Raw genomic sequence first — 6,000 nt, forward strand, 5'->3', positions numbered from 1 at the left:
TTCTGTTATTGTCCTTGTTGGGCCTGTCGTGTAGTAGGTGATTTCTGGGTACCCGTCTTGCTCTGTCAATCTGTTTCCTCACTTCCCCAGGTGGGTATTGTAGTTTTACGAATGCTTCATCTGTGAGAACAACTTAGCTAGTTCCTTACTGTAATGGACCAGACCCTCCGTGGGTGCAACTCATCTATAGCTATATTGACTTCCTGATTTACTCCAGCTGAGGAACTGGCCTATGTAGTTTTCAAAAGATCCTGGTCTTGGTTATAGATTTGCTGATGATGAAACTCAGCTATTCTCCTGTAGCCAGGAGCAAAATGGGCTGAAATACCAAAATGTAGGCCGGCTCATATGGAGCTAGGAAATGGCTCCGTACATTTCACTGGGAAATCTAGGACAGATTTTGGCGTTTGGGTTAATAGATTTATAAGAAGGTCAAAAAACCACCATTCCCCTTCAGCAGTTACGGGACACACTAGTCTATCACAAGACCAAGAATTATCATATGAACAGCCCAGTAGCTAACTGTCTCACCCAGTCCCCGCTGACAGCTGTTCTGCCTTTTATCATTGCTTTGCAATTGCAAGATAGGTCAGAGATGACTTGCGTTCTTTAAAAATCATACTAATTTCTGCTGGCGTGTATGCACCCTGAGACAAGCAGTCCCACTTCCTGTCTCCCCAGCACTAAAGTAAATCAAGGGTAGCTCCACGGACACCTATGCTGTAATAATGGTGTTGAGATCAATAATTAGGGCCCTACCAAATTCACGGCCATGAAAAACGCGGCATGGACCGTGAAATCTGGTCTTTGGTGTGCTGTTATCCTGTACAATACAGATTTCACGGGGGAGGCCGGTGTTTCTCAAATTGGGGGTCCTGCCAAAAAGGGAGTTGCAGGGTGGGCCACAATGTTATTTTAGGGAGGGTCATGGTTTTGCCACCCTTACTTCTGCGCTGCCTTCAGAGCTCAGCAGCCGGAGAGCAGTGGCTGTTGGCTTGGCACACCGCTCTGAAGGCAGCGTCCCACCAGCAACAGTGCAGAATTAAGGGTGGCAAGACCGTCCCATGCCACCGTTACCTCTGCGCTGCTGCTGGCGGTGGCTCTGCCTTCAGAACTGGGCTCCCAGCCAGCAGCTGCCGCTGCCCAGCTCGGAAGGCAGCACCGCCTCCAGCAGCAGCGCAGAAGTAAGGGTAGCAGTAGCACAACCACTACAGTACAACCTCCTACAATAACCTTGCAGTCCCCCTGCCATTCCTTTTTGGGTCAGGACCCCTAGAATTACAACACTGACATTTCAGATTTAAATAGCTGAAATCATGACATTTACCATTTTTAAAATCCTATGACCATGAAATGACAAAATGGACCGTGAATTTGGTAGGGCCCTATCAGTAATCCAACAGAGTGTGCAGTAATGCATCACACACCCACTGGAAGGCTCGTCTGTTATATAGGTGTAGTTTAAGGGAAGACAACGAATGGTGGGACTTGCCTAGACATGACTGTGATTCCGGAATAAGATAGGGTGTGAATTTAAAGTTGAATGGCTACTCTGGACTAACTCCATGCATGGACACTCTTATTACAGAATAAGAATGGTCTTTTTCTGGTTTAGCTTAATCCACTTCTGGAATAACTCCATGTCTAGACAAGCCCTTAGAGATGTGACAATGAATCTCCAACCTGCTTGGAGAGAGAGCATCCTATCACTGCTGACCTAGCCTCAATGTACCTGCCTTCATCTCCTTGGTGATGCACTTTTCTTACACTTGAAAGCATCTGCCCTGAGAAAGCTACACCAGGTGTAGAACACAGCAGTTCTTCTCCTCAGGGAGATGGGCTATTGAGAGCATGTCACAACTGTGCCTCACTCGTTCCACTGGCTCTTCACAGAACATCACGCTGAGTTTAAAATCTGGGGCTGGGGGCTTCAAGGGATACCAAGGGAATTAGGCACCTACATCCCTTTTAATTTCAATAGGTGTTGGGTACCTAACTCCTTTAGGGACCTTTGAAGATCCTAGCCCGGTTCCTTATCTGCAAGGCTCCAAATCAGGGGTGGGAAAACTACAGCCTGCAGGCTGCATCTGGCCCATCAGGTGTTTTAATCTGGCCCTTGAGCTCCTGCTGGGGAGCGGGGTCTGGAGCTTGCCCCACTCTGCGCATGCCGTGGCTCTGCACGGCTCCCAGAAGCAGTGGCATGTCCCCCCTCCAGCTCCTATGTGTAGGGGCATCCGGGAACTGCGGCCAGTAGGAGCTGCAGGGGCGATGCCTGCCGATGGTCAGCGCACAGGCCTCCCACGTAGGAGCAGCCTGGCCACGCCTCCACATAGGAGCAGGAGGGGGACATGCCGCTGCTTCTGGGAGCTGCTTGAGGTAAGCACCGCCCAGAGCCTGCACCCCTGACCCCCTCTGATACCCCAACCCCCTTCCCCAGCCCTGATCCCCCTCCCACCCTCCAAATCCCTTGGTCCCAGCCTGGAGCACCCTCCTGCACGCCAGACCCCTCATCCCCAGCCCCACCCCAGAGCCCACCCCGCAGCCAGAGACCTCACCCCCCCAGCACCCCTGCCCCAGCCCAGAGCCCCTTCCCACACCCTGAACTCCTCATTTCTCCAGAGCCTGCACCCCCAGCCAGAGCCCTTACCCCCTCCTGCACCCCAACGCCAATTTTGTGCGCATTCATGGCCCCCCGTACAATTTCCATACCCAGATGTGGCCCTCGGGCCAAAAAGTTTCCACCCCTGCTCTAAATGCTCACGGTCATTGACTGCCTGTCACAGGGTGCCTGGCCCCTTTGCGAGGGAGTCGGATCCAGTGCACCTGTGACTGATTACCTGGCCCAGTTGGGCTTAAGGGAAGGTGTGACATTGCACTCCATGTGCTTTATGAAAATATGCTTATGAATGTGAATATAATGTAACTGGAATACACTTTATGCAAAAGTTCTCTTGTATCATTACAATGCTTATAATCTACTGAGTGTGGTCATCCTATTTGTATGCATGTGTCATCCTTGTAACTGAAGCTATAAATATAAAGTATAACTCTGAGGTCCTATTGTAACTATGCAAAGTGTGAGCCATTAATGGTGGCTTCAAATCTTGATGGCTTCATTGACTAGGAAAATTGGTTGTGAATGGGTTTATTTACCTGCAAGCCCTCCTTTGTATGTGTGGGCCAGTCCGTGGGTAATGAAGAATGAGGTCTCACAGGATATGTGACCATGTCTCATGATACTGGAATCCATCTTAAATCTGGTATTTTTCCATTTAGAAGGAGGGGTGGGGACCCAGAGAGACAAAGCTATAAAAGGGGATGGAACAGAACAAAGGGGGCTGCCAGTCATGAGAACCCCTAGTTACCACCTAAGATGTCAGGTGGAACTAACAAGAACTGTACCAGGGGAAAGGATTGGGCCCATACTAGGAAGGAGTCTAGTCTGTAAAAGAAGCTTATTGGACTATCTCTGAGGGTGATATTACCTGTAATCAGTTTCTTAATGTATTAGGCTTAGACTTGCATGTTTTGCTTTATTTTGCTTGGTGACTTACTTTGTTCTGTCTGTTATTACTTGGAATCACTTAAATCCTACTTTTTATACTTCATAAAATCACTTTTGTTTATTAATTAACCCAGAGTAAGTAATTAATACCTGGGGGGGCAAACAGCTGTGCATATCTCTCTATCAGTGTTATAGCGGGTGGACAATTTCTGAGTTTACCCTGTATAAGCTTTAGACAGAGTAAAATGGATTTATTTGGGGTTTGGATTCCATTGGGAACTGGGTGCTGGGGACAGGTAACTTGCTGAGTGGTTTTCAGTTTAGTCTGCAGCTTTGGGGGCGTGTTTCAGACTCTGGGGCTGTGTTTGCAGGTGGCTGGCGTGGCTGGCTCAACAAGGCAGGGTTCTGGAGTCCCAAGCGGGCAGGTAAAACGGGCTCAGAGATAATTTCAGCACATCAGGTGACAGTCAGACAGGGGGTCTCTGTGACTGAACCCATCACAGAAGGCACTTGGGCCTGATAACGGGAGCCAGCAGCAGGGGAAGGAGGGCTACTTGTGACCTCCCTCAGCCCAGAGAGGTAAGGGAAAGAATGACAGAGAGAGGTGCTGCAAGGGTTCCTGAAGGAATCGGCTAGGAGAGCTGCTGAGAGCCCAGAAACACGGACCCTAAGGAGGAGGGCTGGGTAGCCCCTGAACCTGACGGGAGAGACAAAAGGCCAGAGATTTTTTTATTTTGGGTCTCAAGCAAGAGACTGTGGGTATGTCTAAACTGCACAATAAGCCCAGAATCTGACTCAGGTTTGAGCCCAAGCCCCCATTCTGTCTACACGCAAATCAGTCTGACTCAGGTCAGCAAGCACTCAGGACCTGGTCCTTAGGACCCTGCTGGGGAATGGGTCAGAGCCTGAGTCCTACTGAAAGTCGGGTCTGGTCCCTAGCCAGTGTAAATGGCTGTGACTCATTTGTTGGTTTCAGTGGAGCTGGACACATTTATATCTGCTGGGCATTTGGCCCTTTATATTTGTAGACTAAAGACCCAACCAGTTTTTTCTGAATATAGCACCGTTATGTAGTTGCCATGTCCTATGCTGGCCGTGGGTAAATGATCTGTCTGTGTACACACAGCCAGATACCGATGGCCTTACCCAGCTTTTACTCAGCTCTTGCAAAGCTCTCCCTGAAGAACCGATTTCGGGATCAGGCCATTGTCTGTAATTAGAACTTGTCAAATTTTTCAGGAGTAAAAGTCAAAAGAAATGTAAAGGTTTTTGTTTTGTTGGAAAAGTTTTTTTGTGTTTTTTCAATGAAAAATTCTGAAGAACAATTCATTGGCCTGAAGGGAAAAGCCACTTTTTTTCCACTGGGGAACAAATGAGAGAAAATGGGCTTTTTCTCACTTTTTTTTTTTTTTTTCCAGTGGAAGAAGTGGGGAGAAAGGGAATATTAAAAGCAAAGAGAAAGTGATTTGTCCCCAATCAAACCAAACCAAAAATGTTTAAAAAATGGAAATTTTGCTTTTCCAATTTTTGTGTTAAGAAATTTCAAACCAAGGGGAAAAAATGCCACTGGAAATTTTTTGTCATGATTGAAGAAGCAGTGTCGATGGGAATGTTCTTACTAGGGCTGGCGATTCATCGCCGTTAACTCACGCGATAAACTCCAAAAAATTAATCACAATTCATCGCAGGTTTAATCGCACTGTTAGACAATCGAATACCAATTGAAATTTATTAAATATTTTGGATTTTTTCTACATTTTCGTATATATTGTATTCTGTGTTGTAACTGAAATCAAAGTGGAAATTTTTTATTACAAATATTTGCACTGTAAAAATGATAAACAAAAGAAATAGTATTTTTCAATTCTCCACATACGAGTACTGTAGTGCAACCTTTGTTGTGAAAGTGCAACTTACAAATGTCGATTTTTTTTTTTTGGTGACATAATTGCACTCAAAAACAAAACAATGTACAACTTCAGAGCCTACAAGTCCACTCAGTCCTACTTCTTTTCAACCAATCACTAAGACAAACAAGTTTGTTTACATTTACGGGAGATTATGCTGCCCTCTTCTTATTTACAATGTTATCAGAAAGTGAGAACAGGCATTTGGGTGCCATTTTTGTAACTGGCATTGCAAGGTATTTATGTACCAGATATGCTAAACATTTGTATGCCCCTACATGCTCCGGCCACTATTCCAGAGGACGTGCTTCCATGCTGATGATGCTTGTTAAAAAATTAGTGCTGTCAAGGCTTATTCCCCACTCTGGCAGTGCAGAAGGTGGGGCCCGCAAGGCTTCTAAAAGTAATACAAGCCTGGAGTGGCCAGTATTAAACTCCCAAGGTTACAGCTTTTCTCTGACCTTGGATGGGTAGATGCTGCCACCACCCAAGTGCAAAAACACCTTCAAGAACTCAGGAAGGCGCACTTGGGAGTTCCTTCCTGTGGCGTACCCTCAAGCCCTTTCACGCCCCCTCCAGGGAAGAGCT

This window comes from Chrysemys picta, chromosome 14 (genome assembly GCF_011386835.1).
Source record: "Chrysemys picta bellii isolate R12L10 chromosome 14, ASM1138683v2, whole genome shotgun sequence".
Lineage (NCBI taxonomy): Eukaryota > Metazoa > Chordata > Testudines > Emydidae > Chrysemys > Chrysemys picta.